The sequence below is a fragment of the Chlorocebus sabaeus genome, chromosome 11, assembly GCF_047675955.1.
Source record: "Chlorocebus sabaeus isolate Y175 chromosome 11, mChlSab1.0.hap1, whole genome shotgun sequence".
Taxonomy (NCBI): domain Eukaryota; kingdom Metazoa; phylum Chordata; class Mammalia; order Primates; family Cercopithecidae; genus Chlorocebus; species Chlorocebus sabaeus.
The window spans coordinates 11,033,551-11,044,875 of NC_132914.1; the positions used below are offsets into that span (position 1 = coordinate 11,033,551).

Consider the following 11,325-nt stretch of genomic DNA (forward strand, 5'->3'; position numbering starts at 1 on the left):
AAAGCTAGAAGCATTCCCTATGAAAACCAGCACAACACAAGGATACCCTCTCTCACTACTCCTATTTAACACAGTATTAGAAGTTCTGGCCAGGGTAATCAGGCAAGAGAAAGAAATAAAGGGTATTCAAATAGGAAAAGAGGAAGTCAAATTGTCTCTGTTTGCAGATGATATGACCATACATTTAGAAAACCCCACCGTTACAGCCCAAAATCTCCTTAAGCTGATGAGCAACTTCAACAAAGTGTCAGGATACAAAATCAATGTGCAAAAATCACAAGCATTCCTATACACCAATAATACAAACAGCCAAATCATGAAGGAACTCTCATTCACAATTGCTACAAAGAGAATAAAATACCTAGGAATACAACTTACAAGGGATGTGACTCTTCAAGGACCTCTTCAAGGAGAACTACAAACCACTTCTCAAGAAAATAAGAGAGGACACAAACAAATGTAAAAACATTGCATGCTCATGGATAGGAAGAATCAATATTGTGAAAATGGCCATATTACCCAAAGTAATTTATAGATTCCATGCTATCCCCATTAAGCTATCATTGACTTTCTTCACAGAATTGGAAAAAACTACTTTAAATTTCATATGGAACCAAAAAAGAGCCTGCATTGCCAAGACAATCCTAAGCCAAAAGAACAAAGCTGGAGGCATCACACTACCTGAATTCAAACTATACTACAAGGCTACAGTAACCAGATCAGCATGGTACTAGTACCAAAACAGAGATATAGACCAAAGGAACAGAACGGAGGCCTCAAGAATAACACCACACATCTAAAACCATCTGATCTTTCACAAACCTGACAAAAACAAGCAATGGGGAAAGGATTCCTTATTTAATAAATGGTGTTGGGAAACTGGCTAGCCATATGTAGAAAACTGAAACTGGAACCCTTCCTTACATCTTAAACAAAAATTAACTCAAGATGGATTAAAGACTTAAATGTAAGACTTAAAACCATAAAAACCCTGAGAAAAACCTAGGCAATACCATTCACGACTTTGGCATGGGCAAAGACTTCATGACTAAAACACCTAAAGCAATGGCAACAAAAGCCAAAATTGGTGAGTGGGATCTAATTAAACTAAAGAGCTTCTGCACAGCAAAATAAACTATCATCAGAGTGAACAGGCAACCTACAGAATGGGAGAAAATTTTTGCAATCTTTACATCTGACAAAGGGCTAATATCCAGAATCTACAAAGAACTTAAGCAAATTTACAAGAAAAAAAGAAACAACCCCATCAAAAAGTGGGCAAATGATATGAAGAGACACTTCTCAAAAAAAAAAAAAAATTTGTGCAGCCAACAAACATATGACAAAAAGCTCATAATCACTGGTCTTTAGAGAAACACAAATCAAAACCACAATGAGATACCATCTCACGCCGGTTAGAATGGCAATCATTAACAGTCAGGAAACAACAGATGCTGGAGAGCATGTGGAGAAATAGGAACACTTTTACACTTTTGGTGGGAGTGTTAATTAGTTCAACCATTGTGGAAGACAGTGTGACAATTCCTCAAGGATCTAGAACCAGAAATATCATTTGACCCAGCAATCCCATTACTGGGTATGTACCCAAAGGATTATAAATTATTCTACTATAAAGACACATACACACATATGTTTGTTGTGGCACTGTTCACAATAGCAAAGACTTGGAACCAACCAAAATGCTCATCAATGATAGACTGGGTAAAGAAAATGTAATACATATATACCATGGAATACTATGTAGCCATAAAGAAGGATGTGTTCATGTCCTTTGCAGGGACATGGATGAAGCTGAAAACCATCATTCTCAGCAAACTAATACAAGAACAGAAAACCAAACACCACATGTTCTCATTCATAAGTGGGAGTTGAACAATGAGAACACATGGACACAGGGAGGGGAACATCACACACTGGGGCCTGATGGGGGTTGGGGGGCTAGGGGGAGGGATAGCATTAGGAGAAATACCTAATGTAGATTATGGGTTGATGGGTGCAGCAAACCACAATGGCTTGTGTATACCTATGTAACAAACCTACACATTCTGCACATGTACCCCAGGACTTAAAGTATAATAAAAATAAATAAATAAATTAAATAAATAAATAAATAATAAAAATTGATAAAATTCAAAAAAAGGGGACAAAGAAAACATTTTTAATTTTTCTATTTTTATTTTTTATTATTATACTTTAAGTTCTAGGGTACATGTGCACAACGTGCAGGTTTGTTACATAGGTATACATGTGCCATGTTGGTGTGCTGCACCCATTAACTCATCATTTACATTAGGTATATCTCCTAATGCTATCCCTCCCTCCTCCCCCCTCACCCCACTCACAACAGGCCCCGGTGTGTGACATTCTCCACCCTGTGTCCAGGTGTTCTCATTGTTCAATTCTGACCTATGAGTGAGAACATGCAGTGTTTGGTTTTCTGTCCTTGCGATAGTTTGCTCAGAATGATGGTTTCCAGTTTCATCCATGTCCTTACAAAGGACATGAACTCATCCTTTTTTATGGTTACATAGTATTCCATGGTGTATATGTGCCACATTTTAGGACAAAGAAAGTCTTTAAAATAGCCAGAGAAAAAGGGAAATTACCTTCAGAGAAGCAAAATTTAGTTGAATTGCTAGCTTTTTTAGCACAAGTACAGAGGCCAGAAGATGTGGAATGATAATTTCCTTGAGCTGAAAATCACCATCAACAGAGAATTCTATACTCAGCAAACACTATCTTCAAGAATAAATGTAAAATCATAACGTTTTCAAGCAAGCAAACTTTGAGAAAATTTGTCATGAGAAGATTGTCCCTAAATAAAAATATAAAGACTATTATTCAGACAAAAGGAAAATGACTATAAGACCTGAGATTCTGAAATCAATAAAGAGAAATAAACATTATAAATATGTAGATAAATCTGTATGGACATTGACTGTATAAAACTTGTAAAGTGTAAAGAAAACATAGTGTTAAAATACATAGTAACCTTAGCTTATAAAAGAGAGAAGTGGCAAATGGAGTAGCACTCAAAGATTCCCATATTGTTCAGGAGAACAGCCAAAGCACCAGTTACCGTTAGATTCGATAGGTCATTGTTGCACGTTGTAATTTCTAGAGTAACCACTATGAGTAGTCAATAAGCATGTGACTCCCAAAATGACAAAGGAGGAAAATAATAATTTTTAAAATAATCAATCTAAAGGAAACCAAGGCAGCAGGAAGAAAAAAAGGAAACATAAAATACGTTGTAGCAAGCCATCTTGTTTGTTTGAGTGAATCAGAAAGGAGGCGGCAGCTGTGTCGGCGGCGGGAGCTGCTTCGAAGCTACACCTCACAAGGGTAACCCCCTTTCCCTGTCCCCTCCCCCGACCCTTTTCCCCTCCCCGGGCCACCCAGCCCGCCCAACTCCCAGCGGAGAGCAAGGTTTCCTTCTATTTTCATAGCCAACCAGAACAATGTTCTACGCACATTTTGTCTTCAGTAAAAGAGGGTCTCTGGCTAGCGGCCCATTGGGATAAGAAGCTAACCAAAGCCCATGTGTTTGAGTGTAGTTTAGAGAGCAGCATGGAAAGTATCACCTCACCAAAGGTGAAAACGGCATTACGGATATCAGGACATCTCTTACTGGGAGGAGTTCGAATCTATCACAGGAAAGCTAAATACCTTCTTGCAGACTGTAATGAAGCATTCATTAAGATAAAGATGGCTTTTCTGTCAGGCATTGTTAACCTGCCTGAGGAAAATCGGGAAGCAGCTCATAATGCTATTACTTCACCTGAAGAATTTCATGACTTTAACCAGCCACTGCCTGACTTAGCTGACATTGATGCGGCCCAGCAGTTCAGCTTGAATCAGGGTAGAGTGGTAGAGAGAACCATGAGAGAAGAAATTGAGAGCATCAGTATTTTACAAGAAAATGAATCTGGCGATTTTGGAAAGGATGATTGTTAGATAATGAGCGAAGGCAGTGCTTTTGACGATGAGGACGTGTTAATAAGCACTACTGCATCTAACCTCCTATTAGAGTCTGAACAGAGCACCAGCAATCTGAATGAGAAAATTAACCATTTAGAATATGAAGACCAATATAAGGATGATAATTTTGGAGAAGGAAATGATGGTGGAATATTAGATAACAAACTTACTAGTAATAATGATAGCAGTATCTTTGATGATCCCCCTGCCCTCTCTGAGACATGGGTGATGTTGCTGGAGCAGCCTACAATGATGACATGAGTAAGGATAATGTATCAATGGGTGGGCCAGATAGCCCTAATTTAGTGGATCCACTGAGCCAATGCCAACTATGACTGATCAAACAACACCGGTTCCAAATGAGGAAGAAACATTTGCATTGGAACCTATTGATATAACTGTTAAAGAAACAAAAGCCGAGAGGAAGAGGAAGCTAATTGTTGACAGTGTCAAAGACTTGGATAGCAATACATTCAGAGCCCAACTTAGTGATTATTCTGATACTGTTACTCTTTGGATGTGGCACCACCCACCAAGAAACTGATGATATGGAAAGAGACAGGAGGAGTAGAAAAACTGTTTTATTTGCCTGCTCAGCCTTTGTGGAATAATACACTACTGAAGCTTTTTACACGCTGTTTACACTGCTTCTACCAGAAGACCTTAGAAAAAGGAGGAAAGGAGGAGAGGCAGATAATTTGGATGAGTTCCTCAAAGAATTTGAAAATCCAGAGGTTCCTGGAGAGGACCAGCAACAGCAGCATCAGCAGTGTGATGTTTTCAATGAGCCCATTTTGGAAGAGCCAAGCCACCTCCAGGAGTCAGTGATGGAGGCCAGCAGAACAAACCGGATGAGTCAACTATGGCTCCACCACCACCTCAGGGAGTTAAGCGAAAAGCTGGACAAAGTGACCCAGAGCCTGTGATGCTTCCTCAGCAGGTGGAGCAGATGGAAATACCGCCTGTAGAACTTCACCCAGAAAAACCTACAAAATATGTCAGCTACTACCAGAGTTAGAACTTCTGCCAGAAAAAGAGATGGAGAAAGAGAAAGAAAAAGAAAATGATGGAGAGGAAGAGGATGAAGATGTTTCAGGTGATGATCAAGATCAGGAAGAAAGAAGATGGAACAAAAGGACTCAGCAGGTGCTTCATGGTCTTCAGCAAGCTTTTGCCAAAACTGGAACTGAATCTTTCAGTTTGCTTGAGTTATGTTGAAACACGAACAGAAAACAAGCTGTCACAAAGTTCTACAGCTTCTTGGTTCTTAAAAAGCAGCAAGCTATTGAGCTGACACAGGAAGAACCATACAGTGGCATCAACGCAACACCCGGACCAAGGTTCCATATTATATGAGGAGTTAGAAGCATTATAGCTAGAGTTCATTTCACTAGTGCTGCAAATTGCCCCCATGTGTAGGCGACACAGAACCCTTTGAGAAAACTTAGATTTTTGTCTGTACAAAGTCGTCGCCTTTTTCTTTCTTCATTTTTTTTTCCAGTATATTAAATTTGTCAATTTCATCTTTGAGGGAAACTGATTAGATGAGTTGTGTTTGTGTTCTAATGGAGAAAACAGCACCCCAGGGACTCAGAAGATTATTTAACAGTTCAGAACAGATGTGTGTAATATTGGTGCATGTAATAATGTTGAGTAGCAGTCAAAAGTCAGGATTTTATCTTAGTTGTTCATTACTGCATTAAGAAGGAAAACCTGTTTAGGAAAATGCCTGACAGTTTAATTTATAACTATGGTATAAGTCTTTGACAAGAAAAAAAAAAGGCCTTTCCATCAGTAACACTGGCAATCTTCTTGTTTACCATTCTCCTTAGGGATGGCATCTGAAACAACAAAGGTCACCCTCTTGAGATTCGTTTTAAGTGTAATTATGGAATTACACTTAGGTGTACATGAAACTGTGTTGTGACTGATGTGCTTCAGCTACAAAAAGATAGGACTGACTTGGTTTAAAGTGTTCTATTTTGTGAATCATTCCATTTGAGTCTTTCTGATGAACTTGGCTATCCTGAAATCTGTGATTTTAGTGAGGCTCCAAAATGAGCAGAAATAGGCTTCATTACAGTAGAGTGACTATTAAAAAATATAACTTTCTAGGAGCTCTAAATCAAAGCTTTAAAAAGATGTTTGGATATATTTGAGTATTCACATCATGAAAATAGAAATTGCCCCACCTACTGTAAGAACAGACTGATGGAAAATTATACTTAACCTTTAAACAGACAATGCTGTAAAAGCTAATGGTTTCTCTGATATTTATTATAAGTTTTAGTACTGATCTCCTTTTCCAGTGCTGCACACTCCTGTGTTTGGAACTTTAATAGCTTTGCAACAAAATCCTATATCCAGTTTCCTATAATTTAATTAAAGAAAAACACATCCAAATAAAGGCTTTATTATGTTTTATTATTATTATACTTCAAGTTCTGGGGTACATGTGCAGAACGTGGAGATTTGTTACATAGGTATTCATGTGTAAAGGCTTTATTATTAACAGAGCAGATAGCATCAGAAATCATGTGACTATTATGATTATCAGAATATGTCTTAACTTTTAGGGCAAAATTAACACTGAAAGTTCTAGCTTAAGTGTTGACACCTTTGTGGGAAAAAAGAAACCACTTTTGAAACTCAAATTTAAAACTGAAATGTTTTAAATTTGTGAACTCCTAATTACTGTCTTAATGATTCATTTTCTTGAGAGTGATAATTGCATAAAATGCTATTGCAGCTTTATTTTCAATATGACACACCTGTAAACCATGGCGTTTTCCCTGTTTGTAAATAGACATTGCAGATAATTAAATGTTTGATTTTAGAAAAGTCATTGGTTTCTTGTTACACATTTTGTTAGTATGGTTTTCGTTGCTTATTGGGTTTCATTCTGTTCTTGAAAATAGTTGATGCTATGTCACGTATAACTTTTCTAATAAAAGTTGTGTTATAAGCTGTAAAAACAATAAGTTGGAGCAGAGGAAATGGAAACCACCTAGTAAGATGATAGATTTAGAACCATATATATGTTGAATTGTCACAAATGTAAAGGGATTAAATTTTTGACCTAAAAGGTGATTGTCATATTGGATTTTTAAAAATTTAACTATATGCTACTTACAAGAAGCACATGTGAAATATAAAGATAAAAATGGTCAAAAATAAAAGATGGAAAAAAGAAGTGTTTTATAGCACTAACATAATGAAAGTTACTATATCTATTTTAATATCAAGAGAAAAATTAAAGCCAAAGGTATTACTAAACTTAAAGAAAGTGACTCCACAATGACAAAAAAATTAATTTGCCACATACAAGTTATAATTATAACATTGTATATACCTCATCATGGCTTCAGTGTACAGGTATCTCTTTTTATAGGAAGCTTTAATATCCAAATATTTGCTACATTAACTTTAAAAAATTGTTATGCCATATTTCTATTCAAGGGGGAAAAATATGTTAGAATCTACCTATGCATCACAGTAGCAACTATTCAAGTTGCCCATGAGTCCAGGTGAGATGTTGTTCAGTACTACCAGCTTCCCAATCCTTTCCCCAATTGCTTATCCCTTTATAGGCTCCTACTGCCAGATACTTCTGAGTATCAATCAATATAGGCTCAATTTGGATGATGGGTTTCTTCTTTATATTATGATATTTTCAGTGCAATGAAAAAGAATAACATAATTTGTATCATATATCACACAACTTTTGCATATAGTCACACCCACTAATAAGTTTAATATGTACTAAATAATTAGGTAATTTGTTTTAAAGTATGTTATATTATGCAGAAATCCTTTGTGGATATATATTAATGACCATTTGAGTAGTTGTTTAGAAAATTTGATGAGGCTTTTATATGAAATAAAAATAAACTATCATTATTATTGCCATTTAAAATGATGAATTACAGGCTCTAGTTATCTCAAACTTTGCTAACCATCACATTTTCAGGAATAGATTAGATTTGGGTAACAAGAGATGCTTGCAAGCAAAGAAAGATTTGACAAAACTTAAATGAGAAATAGACAAATTCCCAATCAGTGAGAGATCTTAACACCTATTTCTCAGAAATAAAACAGGTAAGCCAATAATATAGGATATAGCAGTATCAAACACCATGCTTGCCAAACTTCATCGAATCAACATATATAAAATGCCAACCCCCTAACTGCAGAATAAAATTTATTTCCAGGACGCATTAAACGTTTACAAAAGTTAATTTTTTCCTGAGTCATAAAATGGTTTTAATATGTTTCAAAGACATGAAATCATTTTGAAAACTAGGAAAATATAAGCTGTACTGTACAGAAATGCAAACTTAGGAGATAAAAAATATAATGAGTATAAGGAATGGATTACAATAGAAGTCAGGAAAGTGGCTACCTTTAAAAAAGAGAAAGGATGGCTGGGCGCGGTGGCTTATGCCTGTAATCCCAGCACTTTAGGAGGCCGAGGCGGGAAGATCACGAGGTCAGGGGATCAAGACCAACCTGGCTAACATGGTGAAACCCCGTCTCTACTAAATATACAAAAAATTAGCCAGACGTGGTGGCGGGTGCCTGTAGTCACAGCTACTCGGGAGGCTGAGGCAGGAGAATGGCTTGAAGCCGGGGGGCAGAGCTTGCAGTGAGCTGAGATGGCGCCACTGCACTCCAGCCTGGGCGACAGAGCGAGACTCTGGCTAAAAAAAAAAAAAAAAAAAAAATTGAGAGAGAGAGAAAGGATTTGAATTAGGAAAAGCTTCTAGGCAACAGGCTTCTAGGATTCTGACAATATTTTGTATTTGACATGAGTGGTGATATTTGCTTGAAATAATGCTTCATAAATGTTATTAAAAATATACTAGCATGGACCATAAAATACCATAGATGGCTTGGTATGACGTTTATAGTACAGACCCTCAGTGAAGTTTCTGGCATCTAATTAAGGTAAGTTGCTAAACATCCAATTAAGGTATCTAATTAAGGTAAGTTACTAAACCTGTACCAACTACTGAGAAAATTTCTGAAATGACCTGAAGACATTTGCCTCATTAGCATTTGGCTCCAGTTCCTCTTTACTTATGCAAATTTCTGCAGCAGGCTTGACTTTCTCTCCAGAAAATGGGTCTTTCTTTTCTACTACATGGCTGGGCTACAGAGTTTCCAAGCTTTTGTGCTCTGCTTTCCTCTTAAAGATAAGTTGCAGTTTCAGATCATCTCTGTTCACACATATGAGCCTACAGTTTTAGAAACAGCCAGGTCTCATCTCAAATGCTTTGCTGTTTAGAAATTTCTTCTGCCAGATACCTTAAATCATCTCTCTCAAGTTCAGAGTTCCATATATCTCTAGGGCAGAGAGAAAATGCCACCAGTCTCTTCACTAAAGCATAGCAAGAGTGACCTTTACTCCTATACCCAACAAGTTCCTCATCTCCATCTGAGAGCACCTCAGCCTGGACTTTATTGTCCATATCACTATCAGCACTTTGGTCAAAACCATTTGACAAGTCTCTTAGAAGTTCCGAGCTTTCCCACATCTTCCTGTCTTCTTCTGAGCCCTCCAAACTGTTCCAACCTCTGTCCGTTACCCGGTTCCAAAGTCACTTCCACATTTTCATGTGGAATTTCATGTGGGGTATCTTTATAGCAGTGCTCCACTCTCCTGGTACCAATTTTCTGTATTAGTCCATTTTTACACTGCTATAAAGAACTACCTGAGAATGGGTAATTTATGAAGAAAGGTGGTTCAACTCACAGTTCTGCAGACTGAAGGAAGCATGACTGGGAGGCCTTGAGAAGTTTACAATCATGGTGGAAGGCAAAGGGAGAGCAAATACATCTTACCATGATGGCAGGAGACAGCAAGAGAAGGAAGAAGAGCTACACACTTATCAAACAACCAGATCTTGTGAGAACTTTATCATAAGAACAGAAAGGGGGAGGTCTCCCCCCATGAATCAATCACTTCCCTTGAGGCCCCTCCTCTGCCACATGGGGATTACAGTTCAAGATAAGATTTGGGTGGGGACACAGAGCCAAACCATATCACCACTTATAAAGACCTTCATCAACTGTGTTAGCTGATATATCATGGGAAATATTGGAGCATTTTAAATAGGATTAGACCTAAATTGGTTTCAAAACACAGTGATTCACAATCTCTATATGCTTAACCTGCCATAATGTTATTTCTCCCTAAATCCTCCCCTGTGACCTCCTAGGGAGTTCTCTATGACTAGTTATCTCAGAAAGAAAGAAAGTTTTGTTTTCAGATGGTTATGCTCATTATTTGGCACTTACTAGAGGTAGACTGCTGGAAGTTATAGCTCTACTCAGAACTAGCTCAGAAAGTCTGTGAAAAATAGAAACCTTCTCACTGGGAGTAACTTCAAACTGTACATCTGATGGCTCACTTTGCCTAGAAGGAAAGATGGCCTGAGATAAGGTTCTGTATCAATTCACAGTTAGTGCCTGATGGTTTAGCTGGGTGCTCAGGGGCTTTGAAAGAATAAGGTTGCAGAACTAATATCAAGGAGGTTTGGGAAGGAGGTATGAAGTTACGCCTCTCAGAATAGACTCAGAGTATGAAGGATACTTGTTAATCCATGTGAATACTCTCCCCTGAGGAGGAGTTTGTTCATTGCATTTTTTGTTTCCCTGTTACATAATAAACCCGAATGAAAGCAGTCCTAAATAAGCCTAAGCAGTTATCCTCACCGATTTGCTAACACAGTTTAGCTTTTCTTGTCTGGATTAATTCAAGGCCACAAAGAAAATATAATAAACGCTTAAAAGTATTATAGAATGCATATGCTGCATTCTTTAAACAAAATGTAGTAAGAAATTTTCAATATAGAAGCCAAAAACTGATCTATTCTCATAAAAATTTTAAAACACTGTACTAAATGACTCCTAGACTAAGAAAAAGTTGTTCCCACAATTATCACTATGTAAAAATGAGAAATAATGAGATCATTAAATTTTGAAAGCTGTTGGGTTAAAATAATACGCAAAGTAAAAATGTAGCCTTTAATGTTTTATTTGTGAAAAAAGACTGAAGATCAATGAATTCCTTTATATTAATTTAGTTTAAGAAGCTAGATAAACAAAATTAAAATAAATCCAAAGAAAGAAGAATCAATTAATAACAAAAACAGCAATTAATTAAATAGAAAAAAGTACATGTAATTAGAAAAGCTGAGTCTCTTTTTTAAAGCACATTTAATGTAACTTTGACAAGCTTGATCAAGTTAAAAGAAGAAAGATACATGCAAAATTAATTAAAAGTAAAAATGCTACACATTCTTCAGATGCAAGGGTAGA

At 37.0% G+C, this 11,325-nt stretch overlaps 1 pseudogene; it reads left to right on the forward strand.

Annotated features, from left to right (window-relative positions):
- The first annotated feature begins 3,390 nt into the window (after positions 1 to 3,390).
- Positions 3,391 to 5,358, forward strand: LOC103218527 (double-strand-break repair protein rad21 homolog pseudogene; annotated as a pseudogene).
- The last annotated feature ends 5,967 nt before the right edge of the window (positions 5,359 to 11,325 follow it).